Source organism: Corythoichthys intestinalis, chromosome 12 (genome assembly GCF_030265065.1).
Source record: "Corythoichthys intestinalis isolate RoL2023-P3 chromosome 12, ASM3026506v1, whole genome shotgun sequence".
Taxonomy (NCBI): domain Eukaryota; kingdom Metazoa; phylum Chordata; class Actinopteri; order Syngnathiformes; family Syngnathidae; genus Corythoichthys; species Corythoichthys intestinalis.
This window is the reverse complement of record NC_080406.1, coordinates 10295253-10310518: the sequence shown is the minus strand read 5'-3', so window position 1 is coordinate 10310518 and position 15266 is coordinate 10295253. Positions and strand designations below refer to the sequence as shown.

Below are 15266 nucleotides of genomic sequence, written 5' to 3'. Positions count from 1 at the left end.
GCACAGTCCAATATCTATGTGTACACATCAAGTATATGTAAAACTATGGCTAACAATGGTATACATGGGAGGACTCCACAGAGGAAGCCACTACTGTCTAAAAAAACATTGTTGCTCGTTTAATGTTTCCAAAAAGCCACTTGGACACTCCACAAAAGTTTTGGCAAAATATTTTGTGGACTTATGAAACCAAAGTTGAATTTTTTGGGAGTAAAACACAACTTCATGGAACAGCTCACAAACATCAACACCTCACCCCCACCATGTAGCATGGTGGAGGGAGCATCTTGAATTGGAACCGTTTTGCTACCTCAGGGCCTGGACAACTTGCAATAATTAATGGAAGAATGAATTCAAAAGTTTATCGGGGTGTTTTGCAGGAAAACATGAGGCTGTTTGTCAGACAGTTCAGGCTAAAAAGAGGATGGATGCTGCAACAAGACAATGATCAAAAACACAGAGGTAAATCAACTTCACAATGGTTTCAGAAAAACAAAATACACATTCTGGAGTGGCCAAGCCAAAGCCCAGACTTGAACCACATTGAGATGCTGTGGCATGACGTAAAGACAGTGATTCATGCCAGACATCCCAGGTATGTGACTGAACTACAGCAGTTTTGTTGAGAAGAATGGGCCAAGATCAGTCCTGATCGATGTGCCAGACTGATCTACAGTTACATGAAGCATCTGTTTGACATTACTGCTGCCAGAGGGTGAGCAAAAATATTAAGTGTGATAGTTCACTTACTTATTTTTCCCCTTTAGTCATTGTTTGCATGCTATCCTCATTGAAATATGAACAACTATAAATGGTTTTAGTGGTTTTAGTTAAAAGCAGACACTGTTTTTTCATCTGTGTGATTTTGACACAGATCAGATCACATTTGATAGTGATTTTCGACATAAATGTGACAATTTCCGAAAGGTTTTTCATACCACTGTAGAGATGCCTGAAGCATTCGCCGAACCCCTTAGACTTACTCACCAAACTCCTGGGGTTTGATCGAACCCAGGTTAACATCCATTGATTTAGGGTATAACTCAATACCCTAAAGCAACGTTGACAGATTTCTCTTGACTTTCAAATACCGTATTGGCCCGAATATAAGATGGTGTTTTTTGCATTGAAATAAGACTGAAAAAGTGGGAATCGTTATATTGGGGGGGTCTAGACATTATACCCATTTACGACGCTAGATGGCGCCAGATATCATAGAATCGAATGCTGAACTTGAGGAGTAATGTTCTGTCATGACAGATCTCAGCTACTCGCAAGTAGTTTGCATTATTTTATTGCAATGTTTTTCCTTATTCAGATTTGTTTCAAGACTACAGTTACAGTTAGACCTCACTTTGATGGTTAATACAGTTATTGCAATTTTGTCGTTCTGTCACAATAGATTGGTTTATTTACATTTCAAGAACCAGAAGCCATTCATTTACGAATGTGATTGCACTTTAGTTTACATATTCAAATGCTCAGATATTAGGATTTGAATGAGGCAAAATAACATGTTTTTTCTCTCAAATGTATTGTTATAATCATTTGTTTTAGATGTACTGTAATTATTTTCTGTATAAAAATTAATTTGGTGTTCAAAAAGTCTTTTTTCAAACTTGAGTCTTGAAAAAGAGGGGTTCGTTTTATAATCAGGGCCGTCTTATATTCAGGCCAATACAGTAGCTCTTTGAATGAATGACCACTCAACAGTGAGCATAATATTGGAATCAATCTAAATGCAATTTGCAGCATCACTCCAATTTCAAGGCTAATCTTTTAGAACTTTTAGTCATTTTCTCAATTACATTTATTAAGTAAATCACCCAACACAACCTGGATATCAGCATTTCTTACTCCACTTGACTTCCATTACAACAAGGAGTTATGATATGACAGATGTTGGAACTGACTTTTCTCTCTTGTTGGTTTGTTGGCTCTCAGCCTCAAAAACCCAAAGCAGGATTAGGCCTGGTTGCAGCGTACGAGTTAAAAGACTGTTCAGTTGTTGAACCACAAATTAGGAACTCAACCCGGTGACTGCCGAGGAAGCCACTGACAGACACCAACAGCGTAGCTGGGCTAGAACAAACACACTTAATGGACAAAGAGGAATACTAAGGACAAAGAGCTGCCGATTCAAAACAAAAAAAATAAATAAAGCAGATGCTCGTGGCAGCACAAATCCTCTTTCTCTTTCCCGGTGAATGGCGAGCAAGCAGTGAGCTCCATTGTTTTAGCGGCACATACAACCAGTTTAATGGCTGCCCACTGCCCAGATTACATCTGATTACAATAACAATGGGATGACCTTTATCTCGCCACACAGTCATGTTCGTTGCCAGTGTGCCCATCTGTGCTAGCTCTTCATTAAACTCTTTGCTCCAGTAAGGACCGTAAATCTTACTTCAACACGGAAACAAAGATTCACAATATAATCCGCAGCCTACTGGCTGCATAAAAACGTTGCCGATCAGTCAAGCTTTAGAATTGTCCAGATAATCAAGAGACCCATTTAAACAACTTGAAAAACACAGCAATTGTCATGAGATGTGGCCTAAAAGCAAGGAACTGGAAAATTATGAAGAAAATCACAAGCGAGGTGCACACATAAGCATCAAGTTGCAATGAAAACAATTTGGCTGTTTGTTTTTATGGGCAAGAAACGTTTTGATTCGGGCTGCAGCTATTGATTATTTTAGTGGTCGATTAATCTATCAACTAGTTAGTTCGAATAATTGAGCAATCGGATTAGGAACATTTAACAGAATACATTTCAGCAGATGTTAAACAAAGGCTTGCTAAGATTGCACTTAGAGTATTAAAGAGCATATGACACGAGAAAAAAAAGTCTTAAATGGCATTATTATGTGAATTAGAATCATATTTTGAGACGATTCGACTATATACAACAATTTAGAAAAGCACAGATGACAAGAAATTAGTCTTTTAATCTGCCGGTTAGCCACGCCTACCATTATAGGGCTTTAGCGTCCCCAACAGGTGGATGACGTCAGCGGTAGACTGGGCTCATCGGTTTTACTATTCAGCCCATTGAGGGGGAGTTATTCAGAACGAGGAAAATGCGACGAAGAGAGCCGCAAAATGTCATTGTTTCAGTCTCTCTACTCCAATATTTTTACAGGATATTCTTTTTATCCAAGTATTTTTCCCCAATAGCTATATAAATGGCTTGAGAAGGACCAGTCAGCCCGCCGAGGGGCAACTATTCACAACGAGGAAAACGCGACGAAGAGAGCGGCAAAATGTCATTGTTTCTGTCTCTTTACTTCAATATTTTTACAGGATATTCTTTTTATCCAAGTATTTTCCCCAATAGCTATATCAATGGCTTGAGAAGGACCAGTCAGCCCGTCGAGGGGGAACTATTCACAACGAGGAAAATGCGACGAAGAGAGCGGCAAAATGTCATTGTTTCTGTCTCTTTACTTCAATATTTTTACAGGATATTCTTTTTATCCAAGTATTTTCCCCAATAGCTATATCAATGGCTTGAGAAGGACCAGTCAGCCCGTCGAGGGGGAACTATTCACAACGAGGAAAATGCGACGAAGAGAGCCGCAAAATGTCATTGTTTCTGTCTCTTCAATATTTTTACAGGATATTCTTTTTATCCAAGTATTTTCCCCAATTGCTAAATAAATGGCATGTTCATGACAAATAACAGTCTTGTGCTGAATGGAATATGAAATAATAAAAATGCATTTATTCAGGACGACATGGCAAAATTACTCCATAATGGTCAAAAATGTCGACTTCACCTTTACTGTCGCACCTCCCGAACGATATTTTATGACACCTAAATCGGACATATGTCATTTCCCTTCCCCGGCTTCGGAGAATGTAAACAAACCAGAAGCCGTGACAGCTAGCCGACATGCTAACCCGAACCGAGTGATGTTTCAAAGTCTTCGAAGTGGAAAATCACACATAACTATCCTGGATTATTTGACATGACGACCCGGTTGTCGATTGTATTAGTGGATCGGCAAACCGCCCGGCGGAGAGCAATTTACAGTTCGTTCCCCGGAGGAGGGTGGCTGGATTTGTTGTGCAGCTAACCTGCTGCTGCTAATGACCATTAGGAGAGCTTTTTACATGCGTATCAATGATCAAACATAAGTAGTCCTTCATTTAAAGGAAGTTTGTAGTGTTTACTTTGTAATCGCTGTATTTGTATTTGACATAATACAAAACAAGATGTTTACTCACTTCCTCGTCAGTCCAATGGTCCCACAGTAAATATCCACGGTGAATGGGAACCTTTTGAAACTCCAAAAAGGCGCATACGCCTCTCCCTCATACAGAATGATTTTTCTGCAGCCGTTTGGCTGGCGTGATGCGAAAAATAAACGTATTAATCCACAAAATCAGCTGAATCCTTCGTCCTCATACACAACAGTACACTGTAGCGTGAAGAGGACGTCTTCTACCGTACACGTCACAGCGCCCTCCTCCTCAATGCAAGACCGAAGCCGGAAGTCACTCATTTTCATGGCGCGGGATTCAAAAAACTAAATAAAAATAGCGATCGCTTCCACACACATCCAAGCAGCCCATATCATTCAGGGGCATAAAATACCGCGTATATTATGAAATAAACATGGTTTTTCGTGTCACAGGCACTTTAAATGCGAATACAAAACAAAATGCCCAGATGTTTCTTTAAAGTATGCAGGATTGCACTTTCATTTAAAAATAAATTAAAATACCTGACCTTAGCCTCAAACTATAAATAAAAAATAAATAAATGAGGATCTAAGTACAATAAAACAACTGGCTAACTTAGCAAAAGCATAGCAAAAGACCGCTAACTTAAATGACATGAAATGCTAACAATTTTTTACATTGACCTTAACAAATCATTCAAACACATATCCCCACAAAAAACAGCCAAATATACCTATAAACTAAATTGTGAATGTATCAAAAAACATATTAGCTCAAACAAAAACTTAGCTTATGTTGGTCTTAACCGGGAGCAGCTGGATTTAGCCATGTTAAGTGAGTTATGTCATATTCACTGTTGCCACTAGAAGGCAGTGTATCCACCCAAATCAGTAAAAATAAATGCAAACACTATCAAAACAAACCATTACAAGGCAACTCTTAAACAAATACCGTAATTTTCGCACTATAAGCCGCGCCTGATTATAAGCCGCTACCCATAAAATTTGGCACGAAAATGGCATTTGTTCATAGATAAGCCGCACTGGACTGTAAACCACATTTGTCCTCATTGTATTATGGGATACAACACTTCTTTTGACAGCGGCATCATGCGACTGTCATAAGACCAAATGAACCACCACCATAAAGCTTTACAGCCAATTGTTCCTTGCTTCAAGAAGCTTCATTTGGTCATCACTGCTCCCTTGGGGGAGACAGTCCACCTCTGCTGCCACCTGCTGTTAGCACTGTTGTTTTCCAACATTCCTCTTAGCATGCACTGCAGCGCTACAGATGTACATAACAATCACAGTTCATGATCTGTGCTAATTATTTCTTCAGTTACTGTTCCAGTTGTTTCATTATTTGCTAGTTCTGCTATTTAGTAACACTTTATTTGACAGTGGCGCCATCAGACTGTCATTAGACAATCATAATTATGACATAACACTGTCATGAGCATTTATGAAGGCTTGTAACAGATGTCATTTAGTGTTAACCAGCAAATTATCTCACTTTTGCATGAATGTAAAGATCAAAGCTAGACATAAATGGTGTTAGCGACATAATTTGTTGGATGACACTTAATAACATAAGCATTCAGTAACACCCATGATAGAGTCATGTCATTATTATTACGGTCTTATGACAGTGTTATGAAACCGCTGTTAAATAAAGTGTTACCTATTAACCCAAGTAAATCAACAAATAGGCCGCACTGGACTATAAGCCGCAGGATTCAAAATGAAGGAAAAAAGTAGCTGCTTATAGTCCGAAAATTACAGTACTCAAACCAGCAAAATTTGATTCAAAGCTTTTTTTCTAATCGTTGCAATAAATGTTTTGATGCATAAAATAAAACTGCATTTTTTTCTAATTGAATCACAATCAATGGCACAATTTTTTAAATTAAAAAAACAAAACCTTGAAAATCCTTGGTAGCTGTACAAAAACTAGACTACACTAAAAAAACTTTTTAAAAAAATAAATAAATAAATAAAAAATAGCTCCCAAAACATGCACACCACTCCACAGATCAGTCAGGTTCGGCCACATCTTGCTGTGTATGGGGCACACCTAGCTAGACTCACTTCTCCAGCCCTTGAGTATTGAAGTAATTCTGTCATACCAGATGCCGCCCTAGATGCCATCCCAAGCACACTTATGTCAGTGATTCTCATTACTGGGAAATCAGGCTTGAATGATAATTTGTCTGTCATACAATGATACTGTGACTTTACACACAGTGGCACAGTAATGGTGGCTATTCTATATTAGGGTTAGGAACTAGAGGCGTGCGAAATTTCCAATTGTGACATTATTTGAGATTCGGAAGTGGAAGATCGGGTACGAATCATAAACATCCAAATTCCGAGAATTAATTTACCAGGTAAAGCGGAACTAAAACACAGTAAGCGAGGTCTTCGGGACGCATGGAGGAACGGACCGAGAGTAAATATCATGTTCAACTCATGCCGCTAGATTAACAAAAAACAATAATACCTAACTGCAGACTAGATGCGAAATGACAGACGACGGCGGCATTAGAACATGTACAGAGAACTGGATGTGAAATGACAGATTTGCCGGCGTTAGTAAAAAGCCGCCATCCTAAAGCAGTAGACTTCTCTAGTAGGCTCTGTTGTAGCGAACCTAATTAACTTTTTATATAAAATACTCCTAAATCGGCTAAATCTTGACTTGAATCTATCTTTAAATGATAAAACAGTTTTAAAACTTTGACATGTCGAAAGTAGACAGAAGGGAAATTATGGAATAACGGGAGCAATTTCAACAACTTTAACGGTTGATTCACAACATTGTGAAATGGAAACATTCAACATATTTAATTTAAAAATAATATTAAAACAGTAAATTAAAGCCGACATTCCACCATATTTGTTGTTTTTAATGTTTAGTAGCACCGCTGCGCGCGCCCAATGTGACTTGTACGAACACTGACGTTATCGGCGCGGTGCCGCAGGGGCTTTTGATATTCATACTGAGCAAGCTGCCCCTCAATTCCCCGCAATCGAATTCTTCCACTTTGAAAGCAGGATTCATAATTTTTCGTCTTCGCCGACACCATATGCACGCGAGGAGAGTCCGCTACTCAGTCATTGCGTCTTTGTGTCGCAGAGTCGCCATGTAAACTGCCCCCAAGAATTGCAGAATGGCCTCGCCTTTATATGGAGTCAGCGAAAACGGAAGACGAAGACGCAAACCATTGAATACGGGCTCCATAGTGGAAGGATTCGATTGCGGGGGCTTGCGCCACATCCATACCAATGGAAAGCTCCCGTGCCGATGACGTCAGCACCCAAACACGTCACATTGGGCGTGCGCAGCGGTGCTACTAAACATCAAAAACAGCAAATGTGGCGGAAAGCCAGCTTTAATTTACTGCTTTTTATAACATTTTAATTTAAATATGTTGAATGTTTCCATTTTTGTGCCTTTTGGAGCACAAGAAAAATGCCATCGCTTGGAGTAGGCGGGTATGTTGTCTTCCGGGCAGAGGAGGTTGTTGGGTTCAAAATGCATCATTGGCAGTCGCCTTGTAAATTTGCACCGCCCCCTAGGGCATGGCATGAATACTACATCGTTTTCACGCGGAATTGCGACATTGTTTGAACGGAGATGGAACCATATAAATGCAAATTTGAAATTTTTCGTTTTCTCGGAGAGTCACCATGTAAACGGCCCCTTAGGTAGCAACTTATTTGTTTTCTTAAACATTGACACAATTTTAAACATATCTTACTGGTGCACAATAATTATTGGTCCGATAATTATCGGTCCGATAATAGGAATTATGACGTCATCCCGATAAATCCAATAACATTATTAATAGGACCGATAATATGTACTGTGCTGGCTTTACAGTTTACACACGAGTATGGGAAATCAGTTGACCATTTGCGGGGCATTACTGCCACCTGCTGGTCAGAATAATTCGCTGCATCTATTTTTTGTTACAGTAGTTTGGTCGATTCCTTACACATTGCGGTGACTAGCGGCAGCATTGACAATCGTGAATACTTTCTGCTACGTTTCTGCATCGGAAATATACGTCTGTAAGTATTTTATGTTTACTATAACATATGGATGTGCAATATATGTTTACTTCTATGGTGAAGGGTCATATGTACAGAGCTTCTTAAGTTGTTGTGTTATAGAAGCCAGCCAATGCTTTAGTAGCCCAAGCTAATGTGCTAATGTTGTGTATATAAGTGTATTGTGCAGTTTGTTGTATATTGAGTACTGAATATGTGTATTTTCTGTTGTACTTTCACAATATTAAGACGCGTGTCTGCCCATAAAAGCAATAAAAGACCAAGCCTTGTGGTTTTTATGGAAGTGTATTCATTCTTAGCTGGCTGTCGGGCAGTGCAGAAGTGAAACGCACTGTTTTGTTCATGTCATTATGAAAAATCTGGTGAGATCAAAGGCAAATCTATGTTGAATCCACCATTTTTTTTTTTTTTTTTTTAAACCTCCAGGTGTTCAAAAACTCAGGTTATACATTTAAAATATTATATATTTGTTATCGGTTATCGATATGGGTATCGGCTTTGAGGAGCAGGGAGTTATCGATATCAGTTTCAAAAAATGGATATCGTGCACCCCTAATATATCTCGATTCTTGCCATGAGCGTATCGATAGCCTTTTGGGATGCGAAATCACGATATATCACCATTTCGATATTTTGTCACACCCCTATTCCATCTCATGAGGTATTAGTTTACAACTACTACAGGGCCAGCTGTCAAGCCAAGTGTCAAGTGTAAAATAAACTACATTACGAACAGTAAGAGTTTCAATGAGGTAGGCGGCAAGTATCTTCAAAACATTCCTTTCGCTCTCAGTCCGCTCACCTTCCACATACCTGACATTTCAAGCGAACATTGTACCACTACACCAACTACCGGAAGGGTGTGCCTGCAGTAAAGGTGGGCTTGCAAAGAGTACCTGTACAAAAACCTACTTTTAAAATCTCAATATAACAAAACCAAAGAAATAAATAATAAACAAATTTGGCTGTGTAAGTGAGGAATTCCAAATCTGTGCAAGTAGTCCATTGAACATTAAAGCAAGACAGGTTGTAGTAGCCATGAACAGCCTCTAGAACCAATGACAAGCAATTATTTTCATTGATAAGATTTCAACACTCATAGCAAAACTTAACAATAAGGCTGACAACATTGTTTTACTATTAGAATACAGCAAGAAAATGGATGCAGAAGAACAGCTGTGCATTAACATGCTTCATGAAAACGTTTACTGGACTTATACAATACAAATGAAGATATTTATCTATACCGTTTCCTTTTATAAATATATATGTATAGATAATATTGGCTATTTTGGAGCGAACCACGTCAAAAGGCGGCGTAAGTGACCGAGGCAGCGTCGCGTCTGATCGGACAAAGACCTTGCGTCAGAGTATCAAAAGTGAAGAGAGGACGCAGCCGTTTCGTCACAACTTTTACTGCCGTTTGTCATTATGACTCTCAGCAAAGAAAAAAATAGCAGCAGGTAGCTTTTGAGGCTAAAAAGTTGTTAAGTTGGTTCAACGATCTGGTTCTTACCTTAGTGTTGGCTCCAGGGAGAAACGGCGACACTCCAGACTGCACCACCCGTGGAAAAAATAACGCCAGGCAAAAGTAATTCAGCTGAACAATGGACGTTTAAATACACCAGATGGTGTCTTTTACAATTTTTTAGTTTTGAATGAATCACAAACTGTACTGTTTAAGTAATACAATATTCCTATTTTTCTGTCGCAGACGCCCCCACCACCAGCAGCCTTCCACACCGCATTCACACGAATAAGCTAGTATGAAGGGCTGGCGTCTTGACTTCCGGTTTTGATTTTCAGAGTAAAATTACTCTTGGTCTTTGTCAAACATGGTGTGGAACTTTTAAATTGAAGGCAGCTTTTGCTTTCGGTTAAAAATGACTATGATGATGGCTTTGCTGATATGACGTCACCAATCCAGGGTTGAGAAAGAGCGACACTTTGTGGAAGATGATGTCGCTCTTGCCAAAATGTGTAGGGATCCCCTAAATTCATAGGCGGAGTTTGACTTATGGGGCAGGGGGGGCACAACATGTTGATGACCCCGAAACGCAGTGTCAGCAATAAAATTAACTAACAAGAATACTTATACTAATAACTTGACAATGAGCTCATCATTCTTGAGGGGAATTTTAAATCAAGCTGCTTAGGCAATACTTTTCGCCAAGATCGTCATCCATTGAATATGGTACGCCCGCCGGTGTTGTGCCAATGTAGTTACCCCAGTCAAAAATTGTATCCGCTGGGCGGAGCCAGATGAGGTAGATTTGTGTCTTTGATTTTTTTTTTTTTTTTTTTTTTTTTTTTTAAAAGGTAATTCAATCAAAACAATTTTTTTGCTTCAATCAAAATATATCAAAATATATTTTTTTAACCATAAAAATTTCACTTCAATATATATATATTTTTTTTTTTTTTTTAAGTGTTTGAATGCAAAATTAAATTTGAAACTCAAAAAAATGCATGTGAAAGCTTTTTTTTTTTTTTTTTTTTTTGATTGAAATAATGTTTATTTGTGTTTGGGCCACATTGTGGCTAGGACATGTTTGTCTTTATTATTCAATAAAAAAATAAGTTGCTTCAAGAAAAGATGTAGATTTTTAAAAAATCTATATTATAATATAATCTATATAAAAATCACTTCAATCAAAAAAAGAAAAATTTGAATAAAAAAAATTTTTTTTGAATGCAAAAAAAAATATTTGAGGTTGAAAAATCTGCATTTGATCAATTTTTCATTGAAAAAGTTTTCTTTGATTGACTCAATCCTTTTCGTGTTTGGGCCGTATTAGGATTAGGACATTTGTGTCTAAATCATTCAATCCTAAAAAAACTTGCTATAAAAAAATCATTTTTTAATATTTTTTTTTCTAATATGTATATATATATATATATATATATATATATATATATATATATATATATATATATATTTAAGAATTATATCCAATGCAAATGACCATCTAAGGTGCTCTTAAAATAATTTTGACCCATTATAAAAATATATTATTTTGTTCATTTCATTCATTTTTGTTGGTTTTATTGCTTTACAACTTTTATATATATAGGAAAGTCAATTACATGCAAGTCACAATTTTCGGCCCCCTTTTATATATACTGTCTAGGAAAGTCAATTACATGCAAGTCACAATTTGACAATGTTGATGACCCCGAAACGCAGTGTCAGCAATAAAATTAACTTACAAGAATATTTATAAAAATAAGTTGAAAATGAATGCGGCACGGTGGCTGAGTGGTTAGCACGTCTGCCTCACAGTTCTGAGATCAAGGGTTCAATCCCGGGCTTCGGCCTTCCTGTGTGGAGTTTGCATGTTCTCCCCGTGCCTGGGTGGGTTTCCTCCGGGAACTCCGGTTTCCTCCCACATCCCAAAAACATGCATGGTAGGCTGATTGAACACTCTAAATTGTCCATAGGTGTGAGTGTGTGCGTGAATGGTTGTGTGTCTCCTTGTGCCCTGCGATTGGCTGGCAACCAATTCAGGGTGTCCCCTGCCTACTGCCCGAAGTTAGCTGGGATAGGCTCCAGCACCTCCGCGACCCTTGTGAGGAATAAGCGGCATGGAAAATGAATGAATGAATGAAAGTTGAAAATGAGCATTTTTTTGCTTCCCATCATTCTTGAGAGGAATTCTAAATCAGGCTGCTGGCAGGACAGCTATACTTTTCACCAAGATCATCATCCATTGAATATGGTACTCCCGCAGGTGTCATGCCAATCAGGGCCGGCCCAGGCCATTTGGGGGCCCTAAGCAAAATAATGCAAAGGGGCCCATATTTTTGGCCCACCATTTCGTCACAGTGTACTGTGAAACCAATACATGCAGTCCAACCCATACGTCCATATTTTGTATATTAATCAGATTTTGTTGCACTTCAAACTTCTCACCCCAAATGATTGTCAGTACTTACAGTAGATAGTGCCAAACCTTTTTCTAAAAGAGGAAAGAAAGAAGTTAAGGAAGAACTTTTATTTTTTTAAGCTTGTAATCAAATATCAAAACTCACACAAGTCAAATAAAGCAAACTGTAGTAAACAAAATAGAATATAAATTAAACAATAACCAGATTGGGGGCCCCCTAGTGGTCAGGGGCCCTAGGCAGCTGCATAGTCTGCGTATAGGCTGGGCCGGCCCTGATGCCAATGTAGTTACCTCAGTCATAAAGTGTATCCCCTGGGCGGAGCCACATTGAGGTAGACTTGTGTCTTTACGATTCGATCAAAAAAAAAAAAGTTGTTTCAATCAAAAATGTGTTTGAATGCAAAAATAAATTTGAAATGAAAAAAAAAAATGCATTTGAAAGCTATTTTTATTTATTTATTTTTTTAAGTAATTTTTTTTGATTGAAGTAATGTTGTTTTGCGTTTGGGCCACATTTTGGCTTGGACATTTTTGTCATTATTAATCAATCAAAAAAAAAAGGTTGCTTGATACAAAAAAATATATATTTTCAAAATCAAAATCACTCCAATAAACAAAAGAAACATTTTAATCATGGAAAAAAAGTTTTTGAATGCGAAAAAATATTTGAGACTGAAAAATTTGCATTTCAACAATTTTTCATTAAAAAAAGTTTTCTTTGATTTTAGTAATCCTTTTTGTGTTTGGGCCATATTATGGGTAGGGCATTTGTGTCTAAATCATTAAATCCCCCAAAAAGTTGCTTCAAAATCATAAAAAAAATATTTTCAATCAAAGAAAAAAATCATTTTTAAAAAATAAAATTGCCCTCCCCATTTTCTTTTTTTGAAAATGAAATGCAAAGCAAACGACCGTCTAAGGTGCTAGTAACATGATCTGTTTGAAATATAATTTAGACCCATTATAAAAATATATTTTTGTTCATTTCATTCATTTTTGTTGTTTGTTTTCTTGCTTTCCAACTTGTATATATACTGTATATGTAGGAAAGTCAATGTCATACAATGACACTTTTTCAGCCACCAGGGGGGGCCTGCCCCCCCCCCCCCCCCAAACTCCGCTTATGTACTTTGATACATGCGAAAAGTAAATCTGGCAAATTTTGCGAATTTCCGCGAAAGTGTATTATTATTCTTTTATTTTTGTAATTTCAAAAGAGATCATCAATGTGCAGGGGAAATTACTAAATTTCACAACTTAATTGCCGTTAGACCAAAATGTCTGTAATTTATCTTTGGTCATCTATCCATGCCAATAAAAAAATAGTCACCAGCAGAACAATTAAATCTTTTAGTTTAAAATCTCAATTTTCTGGGGGAAGAAAAAATTTGAACAGGAGGGCATTTAAAAATGAATAATTAAACCCTTAAACCATAACTCGAGGTGAGAGCATGAGACAGCATAATTAAAGACACCATGATTTTAACGAGATATTATCGTGTACTTACCTTGTTTTGATCCAAAAACTCCATGTAACATGCATCACCGAGTGTCAATACACAGCTGTGAATGGCCACAGCCGGACTTTTGTGGGATTTTATGGGTGAAACATGGTAATATAAATATAACAAGGGTCGCGTTGCAGAAATTGCAGACATCAAGGAGTGGTCGAGATTTTCTTTTTCATATACGGTCCCAGTTGAGGCCTGGGACCGTGTGCTTTGGTCAGAAGAGCCCAAGATTGAGCTTTTCGGAACCAAACACTCTAAGTGGGTCTGGCGTGCCGCGAAAGATGCGCATGCTGAAAAGCACCTCATACCCACTGTGAAGTATGGGGGTGGGTCAGTGACGCCGTGGGGCTGTTTCGCTTCCAAAGGCGCTGGGAACCTTGTTAGGGTGCATGGCATCATGAATGCTTTGAAATACCAGGACATTTTAAATCAAAATCAGTTGCCCTCTGCCCGAAAGCTGAAGATGGGTCGTCACTGAGTCTTTCAGCAAGACAATGACCCTAAACATATGGCCAGATCTACACAGAAATGGTTCACCAGACACATAATCAAGCTCCTCCCATTGCCATCTCAGTCCCCAGACCTTTTTTTGTTGGCAAAAGGGGGTTGTACAAAGTATTAACACCAGGGGTGTTAATAATTGTGACACACATTATTTGATGTCAAATAATAATTTCTTTATTTGGGATTTTTTCCCCACTGAATAAATGCACTTGTATTGAAGGTTGGATTTTTCTGTTTTTTTCCATTAAGGTCCCATATTATTTGAATTAAAAAAATATATATTAGAAGCTAAAAAACACATCTTAACCAGGGGTGCCAATAATTATGGAGGGCACTGTATTTACCCTTTTAAAGTTTTTTTTTTTTTTTTTCCAATTTTTCTTTGTTTGGATTGATTATTTATCATCTAAAACATTGGGGGAAATGCGGCAGTAACAAAAAAAGTACAATTGAGCGATAGTGATGAGGTAGATATCCGTGACCTATTTACAGGCACTGTTTTTTTCATTGTGACGTAATTTGTTTAAAAGTTTAAAATATGCGAGTGAATTTTTTTTTTTTTTAACTAAGTATTAGACATCAATTAATGATTCTAAGCTAAAAATGACAGACATTTTGAATGATAAATATAACTACCTTCTATTTATGGCTGGGTTGAAATGCGTGATGTCTGTAAACAGGGGTCTCCAGGGTAAAACGGACAAATTAAAAATAGTTCAGGAGCTTAATGCGCCATGAAACTGCTATGGCAGGATATAGACATATTTTCCTATCAAACACAACAGTTCTTTTGACCCAAAATACTATTTTTAACAATTTATTTGTGTGATATAGCTGCAAATAAGTATTTGGACACCTGTCTATCATCTAGAACAGGGTTCAGTAAATCCGGACCTCGGTGCCACTTTTCCTGTCGTGTTTTCCATTTCTCCCTCCTCCACCACACCTGAATCAAAATAATCAGGATCATTATCAGGCTTCTGGAGAGGTTGCTGATGACAATCATTTGATTCAGGTGTGTTAGGGGAGAGAGACGTGGAAAACACGACAGGAAAAGTGGCACCGAGGTCCGGATTTAGTGAACCCTGATCTAGAAT

At 37.8% G+C, this 15266-nt stretch overlaps 1 protein-coding gene across 1 annotated transcript in view; it reads right to left on the bottom strand.

Moving 5' to 3' along the window:
* nck2a (NCK adaptor protein 2a) overlaps positions 1 to 10029 on the bottom strand; it is an 80749-nt gene extending 70720 nt beyond the window's left edge. Inside the window, exon 1 of the mRNA XM_057853092.1 lies at positions 9784 to 10029. The gene's annotated coding sequence lies outside the window, so the exon portion shown is untranslated. The remainder of the gene's footprint in view (positions 1 to 9783) is intronic.
* Positions 10030 to 15266: the final 5237 nt, after the last annotated feature.